The sequence below is a fragment of the Rhodnius prolixus genome, unplaced genomic scaffold (genome assembly GCF_049639745.1).
Source record: "Rhodnius prolixus isolate KJV_2025 unplaced genomic scaffold, Rpr scaffold_1, whole genome shotgun sequence".
Classification (NCBI taxonomy): domain Eukaryota; kingdom Metazoa; phylum Arthropoda; class Insecta; order Hemiptera; family Reduviidae; genus Rhodnius; species Rhodnius prolixus.
In genome coordinates this window covers 35,781,027-35,799,742 of record NW_027411581.1, presented here as the reverse complement: position 1 = coordinate 35,799,742, position 18,716 = coordinate 35,781,027, and the positions used below count along the sequence as shown (strand labels likewise).

General features: G+C 35.4%; 1 protein-coding gene across 1 annotated transcript in view; it reads left to right on the top strand.

Annotated features, from left to right (window-relative positions):
- The first annotated feature begins 1,077 nt into the window (after nucleotides 1-1,077).
- Nucleotides 1,078-18,716, top strand: part of LOC141448278 (uncharacterized) — a 54,144-nt gene continuing 36,505 nt past the window's right edge. Inside the window, exon 1 of the mRNA XM_074116562.1 lies at nucleotides 1,078-1,373. The gene's annotated coding sequence lies outside the window, so the exon portion shown is untranslated. The remainder of the gene's footprint in view (nucleotides 1,374-18,716) is intronic.

Sequence of the window (18,716 nt, the reverse complement as noted above, 5' to 3'; positions counted from 1 at the left end):
TCTTGAAATTTACTACTGTTGCAATTGTTGCAGCAACTAGTAAAAAGTAAAGTAATCGCATATTTTTGCAGGCGGGGCTTAACGTCCAACTACCAATTAACTAATAAAACATTCGGTTCATGACAGTACAATATCTGGATTATTTGAGAGGAAAAGGGCCGGTGGTGTCGTTCCATTATCGTTAACACTAATTATATGCTCTCACGATAAGAGTAGATCGCGAGGCTATATTGTCTTCAATCTTTTGGAGGAAACCTTGGTATTGCGGAAGAAGATAAGGGTTCGATTAGTGTGAGTTGCTGTAGAGGAATGAAATTTGAGAAAACGTGTTTCCGCAAGATCTTTGGCGAAATGAATTTCGAGATCATTATGGCTTGTCAGGATGCGAAGAAAAAATGTAGCATTAAGAATCTTTCGAATTATTTTTGACTGTAACGACTAGATGCGCCAGAAAATTGAAACTTTTAGTCATCCCCACACTTCAATGCCTTATGACCAAATAGGTCTAAATAGTAACTGCAGCTATAAATCATATGCCTTGTTCGGGAAATGCGTGCGCTTCAACAATCTTTTCTTATTAAATCTTTTATTCCTTAATGTCCTCAACAAGATAGCTTATATTCAATTGTTTTTTAAATAAAGGAAAATTTAGAAGAAGATCTTTTTCAAAAATTTCTCTTATTTTTATACTAAATAAATTAGATGGCAAAGTTTGAGAACCAAACCAAGTCCGATATTTCTTGGCCTTCAAGTCCTCAATTCTATCAGTACGGCTAGATAGCCTTGATCTATTCTTATGTTTTGTGTTATTTAAAAGCCCAGTGTGGCTTTGGTGGGTTAAAGGCTAGAGGCCTCCTCAGAATAGTTAGGGATTACTGCGGGCAGCCGTGGGCGAAGCCCCAGTTTGACTATACTTAAAGGAAGTTTAACGCATTAAAGTGAGAAAAGTTGAAAATAGTCGTGACCTACATTTTAACAGTTTAATTTTTAATAACCAAATGATAGTTATTTTGAATTTAACCATTTGATTAAAGCGCTTTTTGTTTTGTTTTTGTTTTAAACGTCACATGGTTAAGAACAATTATTGGTTTCGTTTTAATTTACTGTGATTAGTTCTCGCAAGTGTGTCGCGCACTTTGGTTTGTTTTTTAACTTCATTAGCCATGAATGACACTGATCTGCAGGTTTTATTTTTCCTAAAGCACGAGTGTAACCTGAGTGAGGATGGTCAGGAGAAAGTTTTGGGTTTTTGTGAGGATGGTGGTTGGAACGTGAAGCGCAAGAGTCATTCTTCAAGTGGCGAATTATGAGTGCATTCCTGCAGGGAGTAGCTAAAGTGCACAAGCCTAATGATGGAGATTGCCATTAATAATGTGAGTTATTTCTGTTTTTTTTTCCTTATAATAGTTGGTATAAATTATGTTTCCAACTCATGTATTGCGTCACAATTGGTTTGCGGAATGCAGTGAAATTAAAGGTTAATATCTAAACCATGGAGGGGTGTGGGGCAGAAAATAAGGTTGTGAGGGCGAAGCCCCTATAAAATTATCAATATTAAAGTGATTTTGATTTGCTTTTGCAATGTAACCCTCCATATTTAAATATATAGTAATTAAAAATGTTAATAATAAATATTATATATTCTTATGCACTCGACAGCATGCGCTAGGTGGAGGATCTCATTTTGCAGTTTTCCCATTGCTATTTAGAAAGTTCAAGTAAACGGCTAAGATTGAAGGTTGAACTATGTTGGTATTTAAAGGAAATTCCTGGACCGCGAAATCCCCTTAATGAATTTGTCACTTTCCCGAGATAGTTTTCGCAATTGGTACCTGCAATTATCTCTAAACTTCGTGAATACACTATGATCTAATAAATTTATTTTAATATTTAAAAAAAAGAAAAATTGTTTAAGGGCAGATTTGTGTTGCGATGGGGTGTTTCTCTCTAAACTAAATTGTCCTTTCGGCATGACGTGCAATCTTACAAGCAAGATAACACCAGCAAGAATTTCATGTGTTTTAAAATTCCCAGTTTGACGAAAATATTAAATTTAGACCCATTGGGAATTACAGTAAGAGAAATTGTTGGAGTTTAGTTAATTCAGCTCACCATTAACAATGAGATCTACTGGATCCTTCATTCTTAACGATAAGTGTATTTCATCATTTATAAAAAAAAGTTTGAGTGGAATTCCTTTCTTTACAAATATTTCATTATTGCTAAGCGAAATAATTGTTTATCATTTGTTTAAAAATTAATGATATTTTTATTTAAAAAATAATAGTTGCCGTAATTTATAATTAGAGTTTAGTCTCGTTTCATATGTGGTGGCGATTACAACGCTAAGCATCCGAGTTGGGGCAGCCGGGTGGCAAATCCGAGAGGTCGATCTCTTAGGACTATTCTCAATCAAAATAGTTATACTTCCTTATCCCCTTCTCAACCGACTTACTGGCCAACTTCTTCTCGCAAAAGACCTGATCTCCTTGACTTCATCTGTTCTAATATTACCTCTTTACACACTTATATACACACATTAAATGACTTGTCGTCAGATCATAACCCCGTCATTCTAACCCTTGACATTCACCCAAAACAAGCTGTTCCACGACAAACCCTAATAAACGGAGCTGTATACTGGGACTTATTTCGAGAAACTCTTGACGAAAAACTGAACTTAAATGTGTCCTTAAAAACTCCACAACTAGACGATAACGTGGCATACTTGACTGCCGCTATTCTGCAAAGTATTAGGCATTCTACTCAACGGTCTTCACCCAACAGAACTGCACCATTACCTCTAAATCTACCTCTACACTTGAGAGAACTGATAACGCGCAAACGTCGCGCAAGTGCTCTTTGGCATCGCACCAGATAACCCTCTCACAAATGACTGTTTAACCAACTCACTAGAGAACAGACAACAAAACTAAGGGATTATTTTAACGACCAATTCTCTGTTTATACGCAATCACTCACAACTGAAGACAACTCCCTGTGGACAGCAACCAAAAGAATTCTTAAATATAGAAAATCTTTTCACCCACTAAGACGCCCGGACAATTCTTGGGCTAAATCCGACGAATAGAGAGCCCAATACTTTGCCGAACATCTTTCTTCAGTCTTCACTCCTCATCACGACGTACAAGACTTACAACATACAGAAAATATTCTCAAAGAACTGGACCTCCCTCTACAACTTTCACCTCATCACAAGCCATTCACTCCTAAAGGCATCATGGACGTAATCATCTGTCTTCCCATAAAGAAAAGTCCGGGCTATAATCTGATTACTGCTAAAATCCTGCTACAGCTCTCCAGGAAAGCAATAGTATTTCTAACTATTCTTTATAATGCTGTACTTCGAACCACTTACTTTCCTATTCTCTACAAATTCTCTTCTGTAACAATGATCCCTAAAGCAAATAAACCTTCTCATATCCCAAGCTCTTACCGACCCATCAGCCTTCTACCCATCCTGGGGAAAGTCCTCGAAAAACTTCTACTACTCCGCCTCCAAACTGAAATAGCCCCTTTAAATATCATTCCTGACCATCAGTTCGGTTTTCGGAGTTGCCACTCGACTGTTCTCTAGGCACATCGAGTGGTGAATGTAATCGCTACTTCCCTTGAATTAAAGCAGTGTTGCCCTTATTAGAGTAGAATATAACAGTGTTGTCTTCCTTGACATATCTCAGGCATTCGACAGGGTACGGCACACGGGACTGCTTTATAATCTCAAACGCCTACTGTCTTCTACCTTTTACCTCATTCTTAAGTCTTATCTCTCCGACCGTTTCTCCCAAGTCAAACAAGGTTCTTCTTCTTCTCTTATCCTCAAGGAAGCTTACTTTACCCCCTTACTTTATATTCTCTAGAGTTTGTTTAGAACGTTAGTACAGTAAAGATCGGCTCTTGCTTTTTTATCAAATTTTATAAGTTCTAGTGTTGCTATTAAAGTGAAATTTAGCTTACAGTTAAATCTCAGTCTACTAAATAACATACTAGATTTTCAGAAAAATTTAACGAGTAGTTTTTTAGTTTTACGCTGTTAATTATTTGTGAAGTTTGTTAATAGTGCTATATAACTACTGGATTGTAGGTGTGGCCTAGTGCTAGTGGGGAAATTTATTATATTTATATTTGTAAATATTCTTTATTCTTACACACGTACGGACCACGACCTTTCATAGTGCCCTGAGTTGTATACAAAAATATTATTGCTAATTTGGCTTTAACCACTGATATACAATATCTTATCTATTTTGCACTATTTACAGCAATTATTTACAAACATCAATTTACTTTTCATTCTACTCTAAATTACAGCGGAATTAAAACAGAGAAATAATTTGAGCACTTCATTCATTCAACCGGATATTTTCTATTATTATAATTATCAACATAAATTGCATGCCGCCCAAGAAACTAGAGGAATACTTTTCTCCTAAGGCTTCACGTCAGGAAGGTATTAAGAGAACTAGAAGTTCTCCTGAGCTGAATCGAAGTGTTAGTAAGAAGCCTTTTCTTCTCGAAGATACAATGAGCTCTACTTCGGGTAATTGTGAAGCTGACAGTCGCTCATCGAGTCAACTAATGAATCTTATATCAGAGATGAACGAAAAACTGTCAATTTTGCCATCTTTGGCAACTAAAGAAGATATTCAACCTATATTAGAGGAACTAAATTCTCTTAAAGAAGAAAATAGGTGTTTACGTAATGACATTGAAACTCTAAAAAAAAGCTAACCTGAGAAATGAAAAACTTGTGGAGGACTTAGAACTGAAATTTCGTTCGAATAACCTGATATTCCGGGGATTAAAAAGTTCCGACAACGAGTTTAATAAAACTGTTGTTGATTTCTGCCATGAAATTTTAAAGGTAGAAATAAATCCTAACTGTATAAATGTATTTCCTCTAGGTCCCAGAGATGCTGCGAACAAACCTTTATTGGGGAATTTCTTGCGCCATCAAGACAAAACAGCTATCATGGGAAAACTAAAAATGCTAAAAAATACTGGCTTTACAGTGCATCAAGATTTTCCAGAAAGTGTGAGGAAGAAGAGATCAAAGCTTCTGCTTTTGAAGAAAGAAATTTCAAGAATAAAGCCAAGTTTAAGGATGACAATGAGGGCAGATACTCTAATCTTACAAGGGCACAAGTTTAACTGGTGTGATATAACCGGGCTTCGCTCTTATTCTGGCGAGGATGGTCTTAAGAAGTTAAATGACCTTTTGAATTTGGATTTATCTCAATTTGTTAACGCTCTGCGCTCTAATTCTCTTCCTAAGGACTATTTTTCTTCTGCTCAACAACCTCAACACTGCGGGATGGCAGATCTTCCAAGATTATCCTGAGAGAACACCGTCTGCCAGAAGTTTTCCCCAATCAAGACAGGTACTTTTTTAAATTGTATTAAAGTGTTATCATATAACATTGCTGGTTTGAAAAACAAAGTGAATAATGATTTATTTTTAAATTTTGTAAAGAATTATGATATCTTTTTTCTGTTTGAAACATTCTTGTTGGAGGGCAAGTGTTCGTCTTACAGCCGATTTTTCTGCGAGTATAATTTGAGTTGGGTTCCTGCTTTTAAGTCCTTTAATAAGGGACGAGCAAGTGGAGGGGCGTTGTATGGAATTAAAAAAACATTTTCTTCGGATTTTATTTGTTTTTCTAAATTAGAAAATGGAGTAATAATATGTGTTAAGTGTCCGGATCGGAATTTTGTTATAATTCCCATTTACTTAGGTTGTGCAACTTGGGATGAGGATTTTGTTAATTTATCACATTATCTTGAAGATTCTCCAAATGTCTCGGTCATGCTGATTGGGGATTTTAACGCGCGGATCGCAGATCAACAGCTACTGCCTGATGAATTACTTATTGATAATATTTACTGCAGCCGCGCTCGAAATTCTAAAGATTTAATATGTAATAATAAAGGTCATAAGCTGTTGGACTTATGTGATAGTTTAGGCTTAATTTTTCTGAATGGTAGATTTCCAGGGGATGCGGAAGGGGAATTTACATTTGTGGGGGGTATGGGGAGCTCAGTGATTGACTTTTGTTGTGTTTCCTTAGAACTTATTCCTGTGGTTACTTCTTTTTCAGTTCAATGCGAAACCTTTTCTGATCGCCTCCCTATAACCTGTAGCATATCGCTGAGTTATAAGTGTAAAAGTAAGGGTACAGTTCTTCCGCTATGCTCCAGATTGTTTTGGCATAATGCCAGCTTAGATTCCTATAAAAATTCTCTGAAGAATCTCACCCTAAATCTTGTTGAATCTTCAAATGACACCCAGGGATTTGTTAACTCTTTAACGAGTTTAATTCAAAAAGCCTATCCCTTACATAGTTCTCGAATAAATATACAGTCAATTAGACGCAAACCTTGGTTTGAATTTTGCTGTTTTCGAGAAAGAAGGAAAGTATTTAATTTGTTAAACTTATATCGTAAAACTAACTCCACTCTTGCCAAGGAAGCTTACTGTAAAGCGAAAGCGAACTTTAAGTTGTTGTGTAAGGAAAAGAAAAATGAATTTTATGCTTCTATAAATTATCAATTGAAATCAGTCAAAGATACTAAGCAGTTATGGCATTTGATTAATCACATTAGGGGTGCAAATTTTAAAGTTAATAATGATATCGCTCTGAGTGAGTGGGCTGCCCATTTCCGATCGTTACTGAATCCTGTCCCTCATCCTTCACCAACCTTGTATGCTGAGCCTTGTTTAAGCAACTTAATTTTGGATGCACCTTTTTCTAATGAAGAGTTGGACATGGTCTTAGCTAACCTAAAGGACAATAAGGCCCCAGGATATGACAGGATCAGCTATGAATTTTATAAAAATGCTCCTTCCTCCTTTCATCAAAAATTGCTGTCGCTGTACAACTATATATTCGAGACTGGGTCAGTGCCTCCTTCTTTTGCTAGGTCCCTTATTTTGCCGTTGTATAAACATGGAGATGTCAACGATGTGTCTAACTATAGAGGAATATCGTTTCTGGATTCTATATCCAAAATTTTTTCTGGACTGTTGTTAAGGCGGTTTGAATCGTTCATTACCAGGTACAATTTATTAACAGAATGTCAAGCTGGCTTTAGGCGTGGTTACTCCACAATAGACAACCTTTTTATCTTAGTTAATCTTATTAAACTAACGTTTTCACAACCCAAGAAAAAGCTATATTGCTTTTTTGTGGACTTCAAAGCCGCCTTTGACTGTGTACACCAACCGTCTTTATTTTATAAACTTTATAATTTAGGTGTCTCCACTAAGTTTATTAAAATACTGCAAAATTTGTATCTAGCTTCTCAGTCTGCAGTAATAGGAAGAGATGGAGTATCAGAATTTTTCCCTGTAAGTAGTGGAGTCAGGCAGGGTTGCTTGCTTAGCCCTATTATGTTTTCGGTATTTATAGACGATTTACCTCTGTTCCTTGAGGGTGGAGTTCGAGTTGGTGATACCAAAATAAATGTTTTAATGTATGCCGACGACATTGTCCTAATAGCAGACACCCCCCTCCTCCTACAGAGAAATATAAATATATTAGAGAGCTACTGTGATCAATGGAATTTATCCCTTAATCTCAGTAAGTCCAAAGTTTTAGTGTTTCGAAAGGGAGGTCGTTTGGCGGCACGGGAACGTTGGCAGTATAAAGATAAGGTAATTGAAAGGGTAAAAAGATACAAATATTTGGGAGTTACATTATCTAGTCAGCTCTCTTTTCAAGAACATCTTAAAGAAAAAATCTCTACCGCAAAACTTGGTATTAATACAGTTTGGACTAAGTTAATTTCGCAAAATGAAGTTCCAATTCATGTTAAGTTTCAGGTCTTCAAGTCTGTATCCCGTTCTATTGCCTGTTTTGGCGCCCAAGTTTGGGGTCATGAAAGGTTCGAATTGCTGGAAAAATTTCAGCGTTATTTTATCAAAAAAATATTTCTTCTTCCAGCCTTTACTCCCAACTTCATGCTCCATATTGAGACCTCTCTAGATCCAGTGTTTTTGCATACTCTGAGGCTTCATATAAATTATTGCCTTCGTACTTTGGATCTCCCTTCTCATCGTTTGCCCAAGGTGGTGGCTCTGGAGGTGGTACGACAGAGGATTTCGTGGTTCTCGTCTTGGGTCTTACTGTGCCAAAGGTATGCGGTCAACTTTGACTCTCAACTGACGAATAAGCTATTATGGCGTGGGCAGCTCGATGATCTGCTTTCAGCAATAAAATCGTCTTACATCGCAGATTCTCTTAGTCGTGCAAAGAGTTCTGAACAGTTTCTATTGTATAGAGCTCTTATGGAGGTTGAGGAGGAGCCCAGAAGATTTTGCGCGCCTCACTTTGATGTTAATATGAATTTGTCTGATTTGAGTCTATTGCTGAAAATTAAGGGTGAACTTTTAAAGCTAAATTCGGTTCCTTGTATAGAGAGGGATTATCAGGAGGAATTATGTAATATGTGTTTTTTCAGTAAAGAAAATCTTCATCACTTTTTAGTAGAATGTCCCGCTCTAAGTGATTTGAGAAAATGTTTCCTTGGTAGTGCCACTCTTCAAGGGAGTGACATAGTGCAGATGTTATCCTCCAAGTCGTGTAAACCTTTGCTTGAATATACTCGTAGGGCTATGGTTTTGAGGAAAGACTTGACCTCCTGATACTTCTCATGTTTATAACTTAAGTTATAAAGATCATTTATTTACTAATATTTTCACTTCCTTATTTATATTTTAAGCACTTCATATAACTTCAAATTATTTCTATTTTTCTTGTATTTAATCTCTTATTTAAATTATTTACCTCCCAGTAAAGATCACATATGTTTTATTTACACTATTCTTTATTTAAAATCCTGTATTTAATTTTATTGAGCAGAGTGTTCGATCCTCGAAGGGATGTGCGGCCCCCCGGCATATAATTTATCTGTTGGTGCTAATAGCGCAGCATTGTCCGGTTGGCAGCACTGGAGAAGTCAACGGAGAGGGGGCTTCAGCGTGTGCCTGGGAGCTCGAGCCAGTTGCCCTTGGGGCTTCTCACAGGATCCTAAGTCTGTGTCACTTTGTACGACGGTTGCAGCCAAGTCAAGCCATGTGGCCCCGCAAACGCCGAAGTATCTCTCCCTGCCAAGAGTTCTGTATCTGACTGTAATATTGAAATTCATTGCCATCGTCTTCCTGTGTCATTCCCAACAGTGTTTAAATTGTAGAGCATAAAAGGCCAAGCACGTGCTAATGTGAGCTATATGTATGGTTATAGGGTTCTGAACTGTAAGTTGTAATAAGTAATCATGATCTAGACCTTATGGTATTTTCTTTGTACTTTTACCAAATTGAGAATAAAAATATATTTGTTCTTTTTAAGTGAAGGTATTCTGGGTGTTGGTGGCGTCCCCCACCCTTCCCTTTCCTTCAATTTGTTATTTTATTTTATTTGTGTTGCTCTCCCAAATTACCTAGGAAAGTCTAACACATTGTCCCTCAGTCTTTTCAAAAATCTTTCACAGAGTAATAATTTTTTATTGTGAAACAATTAATTTTTTCTTTTACTTTGACATTAATTGAGTTAATCTTGTTTATTTTGTTGAGATAATTTGTTATTTCAATGTCTAGCAAACTCTGGCAGACGGCGTTAGCCATGCCTATTAATACTGTTTAATTTTCTTTATTTTTGTGTTTTTTTTTGTACTTTTGTATTTTGTAAATAAAAAAAAAAATTTATATTCTCTATACTGCTGACTTACCAACTCTCCTGACTACAATTACTATCACATTCGCCGACAACACAGCAATTCTTTCTCCTCATCTAGATCCTGTTATAGCATGCCGTGCACTACAATCACACCTCCATATTCTAGAGCCTAGGCTGCAAAAGTGGAGAATCAAAGTGAATGAATTGAAATCTAAATACATAGTATTCACCTTATATAAGAAAACTCTCCCTTCTCTCTCCTTCCACAATACTTCTATACCAATTTCTAACCAAGTACAATATCTCGGACTACATCTTGACAAACGGCTAACATGGAACCCTCGCACGAGACTCAAACGAACTGACCTTAATCTGAGGTATAAAATGTTGAAAAGGCTACACGACAAACGATCAAAACTGACCCTGACAAACAAACGATCACTATATACCGCCCCAATATGGACGTACGGAACACAGCTCTACGGAAACGCCAAAAAATCGAACATCAACCGACTTCAAACCTTACAGTCTAAAATTCTCAGAACAATAGTTAGCGCTCCCTTCTTCGTCTACAATCATACTATACACTCTGATCTCAATATTCCTCTCGTTTCTGAAATAGCCCAATCTCGTTACACAAAACTCCATTCAAATCTACACAGTCACTACAACCCTCTGATCCAAAACAAGTCTACCACAACACTTTCTTCTAATCCTCAACGCAAACTAAAGCGGCGGCGGCCACGCGACTATCTCAACACAACGCCGACCTCCTAGGATGGTTGCTGTATAAGCTTGCCAATCTGGCGAACTAACGGCTTCCATCACTGGATGGTCGTCGTTCACTCCAATCACGCCCTTGGCGCACATGCATGTATGGATATATATATATATATATTCGTGCATGTGTATTTGTGTAATCCCTTATCACTCATCTCATTTGCTTATTGTACTGCATACAGTTGCAAAATAAATAAACAATTAATAATAATAATAATAAAAAGAATTTAGTAAAAAAATAAAAATAAAGGAAATCCAACTTTTTTTAAAAGAAGACAAGGTCAACTTCAAATCCTGCTCCAGTCAGCTAGCCATCTTTCTAAAATTTACTTCCGAAACCTGGAACAAAAGGAAGACAACTAAACCTGCCGTTTGGTCAGAACTTTCCACCTACACCCAAATTACCCTTTTTGTCTTACATCAAAGATTTGATCATCACGGTAGTAATCTTGATGCCATTGTTTAAAAAAAGTGCAAAAGGTGTTTTTTTGAAATCAAATCATTTGACGTTTATTTTTTACAATGTTTGTGACTTTCCTTGAATTTATGCAACGATAATTTCAATAAAAATGTTAGAAAAGTTGTAAAGACGAGTGTACAATTTTTGTACATAGCTTTTGGGTGATAGATCATTGATCCAAAAGAAAGAAAGAATATTGTCATTCTGTAAGATGTAAGATTGAGAGGGGGAAAGCTTTCTCACGTTCATAGTGTTGGTGGGTTAGAGTTGGCAAGAGTTGGGCTATACGAGCCCGCCTCTGGAATAATTGGATTTGAATCAACTCCAGGGTCGGAATCGATTCCAAAAACTCGTTCATCAATTCCAGTTACCGTACATGTATAATATGCCTTTCAGCAAATATCATGCAATTTATTAAATATTTTATTAGAACTTAACTTCATCAGTTAATAACAAAACTACATGTCGTAATTTGCAACAGTTTAAAAAGATATATAACATTTAATAGTTGTAAAAGTTATCAAATAAAAATAGCTTTACTCAAGTACAATATTTAAAGCAAAGCAGTTTTGTTAATATCTAGCAGGACCACTGGGAGGTTGAAGTTACCCTGCCAGATGGGGAAATGAAATGGAAAGGAAATAAGGTTGTTAAAGGATATGAATGATTGACTGGTATGAATGAGTGATTTTTTGGGGTTAAGCAGAGAAAGTGCGGTGTCGTTATTTTTTGTTTTGTGTCAAACGAGCGATGGTTATAATTGACAAAAACAAATGCATATTTTAATTAAATATTTGGCATTTTTAAATACATAAAAATCCGTTCCTTACCTTATAACTGTTCTTATGGGAAGAGGTAGATTGTTATAATGTGAGATTTGAGTTGATTTGTGTAATATTGTATCCATGGCGGAAGTCTGTACTGCATAAGTCAAGTCATGAAGTGCATCAGTTGATGCACATGGATATTTGCTCTCTAGTTTTCAATGGTCTTTTAGGTCCAGTTTGTTTTGGTAAAACACTCCAGGAGTAACAATAGGACTGCAATTAATACATACAGGATGAGTGGCTACTGTTAGAAGATCTCTATTGTGATTAGATGAAAGATTGTATCCGCAGAGTGCTCTCGTCAGGCATTTTTTTCCCAATATAGGTGCTGGAAACTCGGGAAGATATTTAGCAACCAGTTGTTTGAGGCCGATGTTCGTGGCATTTCACCCAAAAAAGAATACATTAAGTGACCGAACGAAATGAATTGGACACTTCAACGAACGAGTTGAAAGAACAGAAAACGTCAGACAACTTCAAAGAACTAACAAGTGCCCGTCATTGTTTAGCAGCATTCTGTGTAAATTACAATAACCATTGTACCCACTGTGATTCACAGCCCTACAGTCTGTGGTTCACAATTCCTGTCAACCACCTCCCAATTATGAAAATATGCCCAAAATGAAATATATGAAAAAATATGTATATATTTTGATTAAATATGTAGAAATATTTATTTATTTTAATCAAATATGTATAAATATGCGATAACGTCCAAATATGTGGAAATATGTGAAATAAAAGTAGACTCAAACGGCTTAAAAAGTGTCAGTATGAATACTTCTAGTTGAAAAACGTCTGTAAATTGACTAGAAAAAAATATGTAAATACATACGAATCCGTTCCCTAGTTATAACCATCGCTCGTATGATACAAACAAAAAGTAACACCGCAGCACTTTCTTTGCTTAACCCAAAAAAAATCACTCTTTCCAATTCCTCTAAAAAAAAAAATACTGAAATCAGGGACAAACACCCCAAAAAGAAAAATATAGAAAAGATTTGCATGACAAAAGCAGAAAAGAATTAACAGTATGAGCACTTTTTCCTCCCCTTATCAAAATTGGGATAAGGTTTACAAAAAGCCCAACTACTTAAAATTCCACATTGTGACAATCGGTTCACGCGTTTAAGTGCTACGTTCTTTACAAAAGAAAAACAAAATTAACAATACAAGAACTATTTCAGAAAACTGTTTTTGCCCACTTTAAACAACTTTTAAATCGGAATTTATTTGATTGTGTTGCAAAACATTACACTTCTGAGAGAAGACGGCTGAATGAATGAATTTTGTATTTAATCTAGGAGGCATTGGAAATAAACTCGTAATAGTTATTATAAAATATCGTTATTGTCATAGTGACGTTTACACTAAGTGTACTGTTTTTTGTATTTTTGCAAGAAAACATTTAGAAATATAATCCATATAACTGAGTTTCAATCAACAATCATGTGGACAATATTAAGTAAGCCTGTTTTCGTTTTTTAAATAAGGTTTAAATCTTAACTTATCTTTCACTCCCTGTCTTTACCTTTTACAGTGTACTTCATTCATTTTCAGCTTGTCAACTTTAGAATAGCAGTTAATATAATAGTATATAAAATAAACAATAATAGTAATAATAACGATAATATAATTTTTAATCTTTTTAAAAGTGGTTAAAATGAGCTTACTCACGCTTTGCCGGACTCCCTTGCAGCCTACCGGTCCTGACAGAAATCAGTGACCAAAATAAGGTTTTTCTGGTGTGGGTACCCGGTAAATCAAGAGCCGCTCTCCAGAATAAAGAGTCTGATTGGTGGGAGCCATAATAGATCCATTAGGCCGCGGTGGCGTAGGCCTTTAAAACCACCCTACTAGAATCTATCTACGTAATGTTGCGTCATGGAAAAAACATAAAAGATGTATATCATCAATGCCGATAAATCGCCTACATCCCAAATCTTTCATTTGACCATCCTCGCTCAGGCTTTATGCTTTAGAAAAAATAAAACCTGCAGATTAATGTCACTCATGGCAAATGAAATTTAAAATCAAACCAAACAAGGTCAAACCGGTTGGTTAAACGACACACTGGTAGAAACTAATAACAGCAAATTAAAACGAAACCATATGTTCACACCATATGTGAAATTGTAATCACCAAATTCAAAATAACCATCACATGGTTTCTACTAGGTTAAAAATTAAATAATTGAAAAGTAGGTCACGCCTCCAGGTGTCTATTCCTAACTTTAGCCCACCGTTAATGCCCACTTCCAGCAACTTTTAAATCGGAATTTATTTGAAGTATGTTGTTGGAAAAAAGTACACTACTCCCGGTAGGAAATAGCTGAATGAATGAATTTTATTTCAATCTTGGTGGCATTGGAGATTAGGAGAAATATTTATTTAAAAATACTTATTGTCATAGAGACAACATTTAACCATTGAAGTATAGAGTTTCTTTATTTTTTTTTCGCAAGTGAGATTTAAAAAATAATTCATACTTTGATTTAAACATCAATCATGTGGACAATATTAAGTAAGTCTGTTTTCGTTTCTTAAAGTTAATGTAAATCTTTACATTCTGCAATGTACTTGATTCATTTTCTACTTTTGAACTTTGGAATGTAACTTAATGTAATAATAAATAGAATACTTTTATTTGACCGTCCTCGCTCAGCTCAGGCTTTATACTTAAGAAAAAATAAAACCTACAGATTAATGTCACTCATGGCAAATGAAATTAAAAATCAGACCAAACAACTTCGAACCGGTTGGTTAAACGACACACTGGCAGAAACTAATCACAGCAAATTAAGACGAAACCAACCGTTCTTTTCTTCTTCCTCTTCTATTTCTTCTTCTTCTCCGTGTTTTTCTTCTTCTTTCCCTTCTTCATCTTCCTCTTCTTTTTTTTCTTAATCTTACTCTTTCTCGTCCTCCTCTCTTTCTTCCTATTCCTCTTCTTGTACTTCTTCTTCTACTTTTTCTTCCTCTACTTCTTCTTTCTCCTGTTCTTCTCATCCACCTCTTTACTTCCTTCTTATTACTCCTCTTCTTCTTCTAATTCTTCTTCTATTTCTTCATCCTCTTTTTCTACTTCCGCTTCTTTTTCTTCATCTTCCTGTTTCTTTTCCCCTACTTCTACTTCTTCTCCTTCCTCCTCTTCTTCTTCTTCTTCTTCTTCATTTTCTTTCTCTCCTTCTTCTACTTTTTCTTCTTCCCCTCCTCCTATTCTTCCTTTTCTTCTTCTTCCCGTTTTTTCTTCTTCTTCTACTTCTTCTCCTTCCTCCTCTTCATCTTCTTCTTCTTCTTCTACTACTCCTTCTTCTCCTCTTCCTCTTCTTCTTCCATCTCCACTTCATCTTCCTCTTCTTCCTCATATTTTTTTCTTCATCTTCCTCTTTTTCTTCCCTTTCTTCTACTTCTTTTTCTTTCTCTCTTTCATCTTCCTTTTCCGCTTCTTCTTACTCTTTCTCTTCCTCTTCTCTTTCTTCCTATTCCTCTTCCTCTACTTCTTCTTCCTCCTGTTCTTCTCATCCACCTCTTTTCTTCCTTCTTATTACTCCTCTTCTTCTTCTAATTCTTTTTGTATTTCTTCCTCCTCTTTTTCTATTTCCGCTTCTTTTTCTTCATCTTCCTGTTTCTTTTCCCCTACTTCTACTTCTTCTTCTTCTCCTCTTCCTCTTCTTCTTCCATCTCCACTTCATCTTCCTCTTCTTCCTCATATTGTTTTCTTCATCTCCCTTTCTTCTACTTCTTTTTCTTTCTCTCTTTCATCTTCCTTTTCCGCTTCTTTTTACTCTTTCTCTTCCTCTTCTTCTACTTTTTCTTCCTCAACTTCTTCTCCCTCCTGTTCTTCTCATCCACCTCTTTTCTTCCTTCTTATTGCTCCTCTTCTTCTTCTAATTCTTTTTCTATTTCTTCTTCCTCTTTTTCTATTTCCGCTTCTTTTTCTTCATCTTCCTGTTTCTTTTCCCCTACTTCTACTTCTTCTCCTTTCTCCTCTTCTTCTTCTTCATTTTCTTTCTCTTCTTCTTCTATTTTTTCTTCTTCTTCCTTCTTTTTTGCTTCTCCTTTCTCCTCTTCATCGACCTCTTTTTCTTCTTCTTCTACTACTACTTCTTCTTCTTCTATTTATTCTTCTTCTTCTTCCTCTTTGTCTTCCTCTACTTCTCTTTCTTCTTCCTCCTTTTTTCTTTCTTATTTTTCCTCTTCTTCTTCCTCTTATTTTTCTTCTCCTTTTCCTTCTTCTTTTTCTTATTCATACTCTTCTACTTCTTCCTCTACTTATAATAGAATATATTTAGTTGCCTCTTAAGTACACTTTCTCCTTGGAAAGAGTTGATAGTTACAATATTTATATTAAAAAAAAAATAAAACACTGCAAAATCTCTAATCTCTAAAATAAAATATTCAATTATCATTATTACTATATGAAGTTAAAGTAGTACCTGAACAGAAATTCATTATTACCATTAACAAAAAATAAGTATCCAAAAGAAAAAACGCTTTTTAAAGGATGAAAACATACAAACTAAAAACAAAAACAATCTTTCAAGGCATTAACTTTTATTTTTTATAAAATTCACTAATTGATCTAAGAAATAATCGATTGTTTATTTATTTTTATTTTTTCTTTGCTATTTATTTACCTCTTAATTCTATTTATTTTATACGTTTAATGCAAATGCTCTTAATTTTAGTGCTGCCACAGTGTACCAATATAGATTGTGAATCTGTAGCTGTTATATGTAATATTGTTAAGTCAATTTATAATATTTTCCTCATCACTTAAATTCCCGTTCAAATACTGTTGGAAAAACCTTTTACGTAAACCAATAAAACACAATAAAAAAAAAAATCTGATCTCTGAAATATTTGAGAAAATGTTATGAAATATTTTAAACAAATACTATTTTTATAAAAGAAAATTCATATAGTTTGTATTTACTCCAAATTACAATTTCACACACAACTACCCTGTTGAAAAAGAAAATAATGTGAATATACCTTAACAACCCCTTTTTTTTTTTTAAATTTTTTAAGTGCAATTTGTAACCTTGGACTTCCTTATTTTAAGACATTCTACTTTAAAAATTGACTACTGGTGCATCTAAAAGAGTTTTCAATGAATTAAACAACTTGATAACTAGCATTGGTGAGTGCTCGTGAACACGTTTTCTTGCAAAACAAACGTAATTTCTCATACGAAGATAAAAGGAATCCTGGAAAATGATATACCGTTTGAAAGCCCATTAAACAAGGAAACTTTTATAAAAAGTGCCAGAGCACCTAGGTCTGATAATGTTCACATAAGGGCCTAATGAGTTTTCTTAAAAAAATCGATTACTTTTATTCTTCCAGTATCCACAGGTTATTATGAAAGCATTGTTTATTCTGAATGCTTGAAAACCTTTAAACTAAATGTGATACTTTTCATAATAGACTTTTGAAGATGTCGGTATTTTGTGGAAAACAACTTATCTATTATTTTTAAAGTTACATTTATCTATTCGTTCATTAAAAACAAAATTTAAGTAACAAAATCTTTCAGTTTAAGAAGTCATGTATAAATTTTTCTGCCTTTCTATCCGTGTCATCAGAATCGAATTCGGACTAAAACTTTCTGAGTAATAACATTTTTATTGCAAAAAGTAATAATTAAAAAAAAAATTGAAAGTGACGTCACTCAAGAACAGTGGAAAATATGAAGTTGGCCAATACGTCATTGAACTCCACTTTAGATGTACAGTAGGCCTATGGACAATGTACTTACTGGTTCACCCTGTATATTGTAAAGTTTTTCCAAAAAACTTTACTTACACAACTAGTGCCTGCCACTAGTTACTTTAATAATATGTGGGTTTGATTAAATAATAAAACTCGCTAAAGTTGTAAGTAATAACCTGATTTATTCACACATTAACATTAACTAACATGAACATTTCCTAGCAACTAACGCTATTCATTACAGTCACCATTTACAACAGTCACAACAGTTTACTGTTACTTACTCACTACGTAACGCCACAAAACTGACCACGACTGACCCCTGGTCCGCACTGCACCGAATTGCACTAGTCTCAGCTGCACTAACACAGCTCTACTCATCAACTGACTAATTGCCCAACCAGCTACCACTGAAGCACTCCACAACACTGACTCTCTCTAACTATGTCTCAACACTGACTCTCCAAGACTAACTCCAAAACTAACTGATTAACAACTCGTTAAGAACTCCTTAAAACTTGATTAAAAACTCCTAAAAACTGACTTCTCCAGCTGTGTCTGCCTCCTTTTAACTGCGTGCCTCCCTCCAACTGGGACTGCCCTCCTCCAACTCTCTGAGCATAAGTTTCCACGCCCTCCTGACGTTCATTGGCTGGAGAAAACATACTGCCACCACCTCAGCTGGGGCCTTTCTCTTAGCTGGCTTTTACACAGGTCACTAACTCCTTGAACAATCTAGCCCTTTTTTTTTCTAGTTCAGGTAAAGACCAGCCCTTTTGTCTACACAGTGGTGGCCTGATACCGACTTTGGTCGCTTAACCCCTAGAACAATCTAGGCCTTTCTTCTCTGCCACAGGTAGATACCGCCCTTTTGTTTATGCAGTGGCGGCCTGTTACTGACTTTGGTCGTTCAACCTCTAGAACAATCTAGGCCTTTCTTCTCCGCCCAGGTCAACTTCGTTACAATATGTATATATAACATATTGTTAAGTTTTTGTCCTTTTACTAAAAACTTCACAGCTACAACTAGTTCCTGCCACTAGTTAATTTAATAATATGTGGGTTTGATAAATAATAAAACGCGCTAAATTTGTAAGTAGTCTGATTTATTAACACATTAACATTTACTAGCAACTAACGCTATTCATTACAGTTACCATTCACAACAGTCACAGCAGTTTACTGTTACTTGCAATAGTTTCAGCTGCACTAACACAGCTCTACTCACTAACTGAC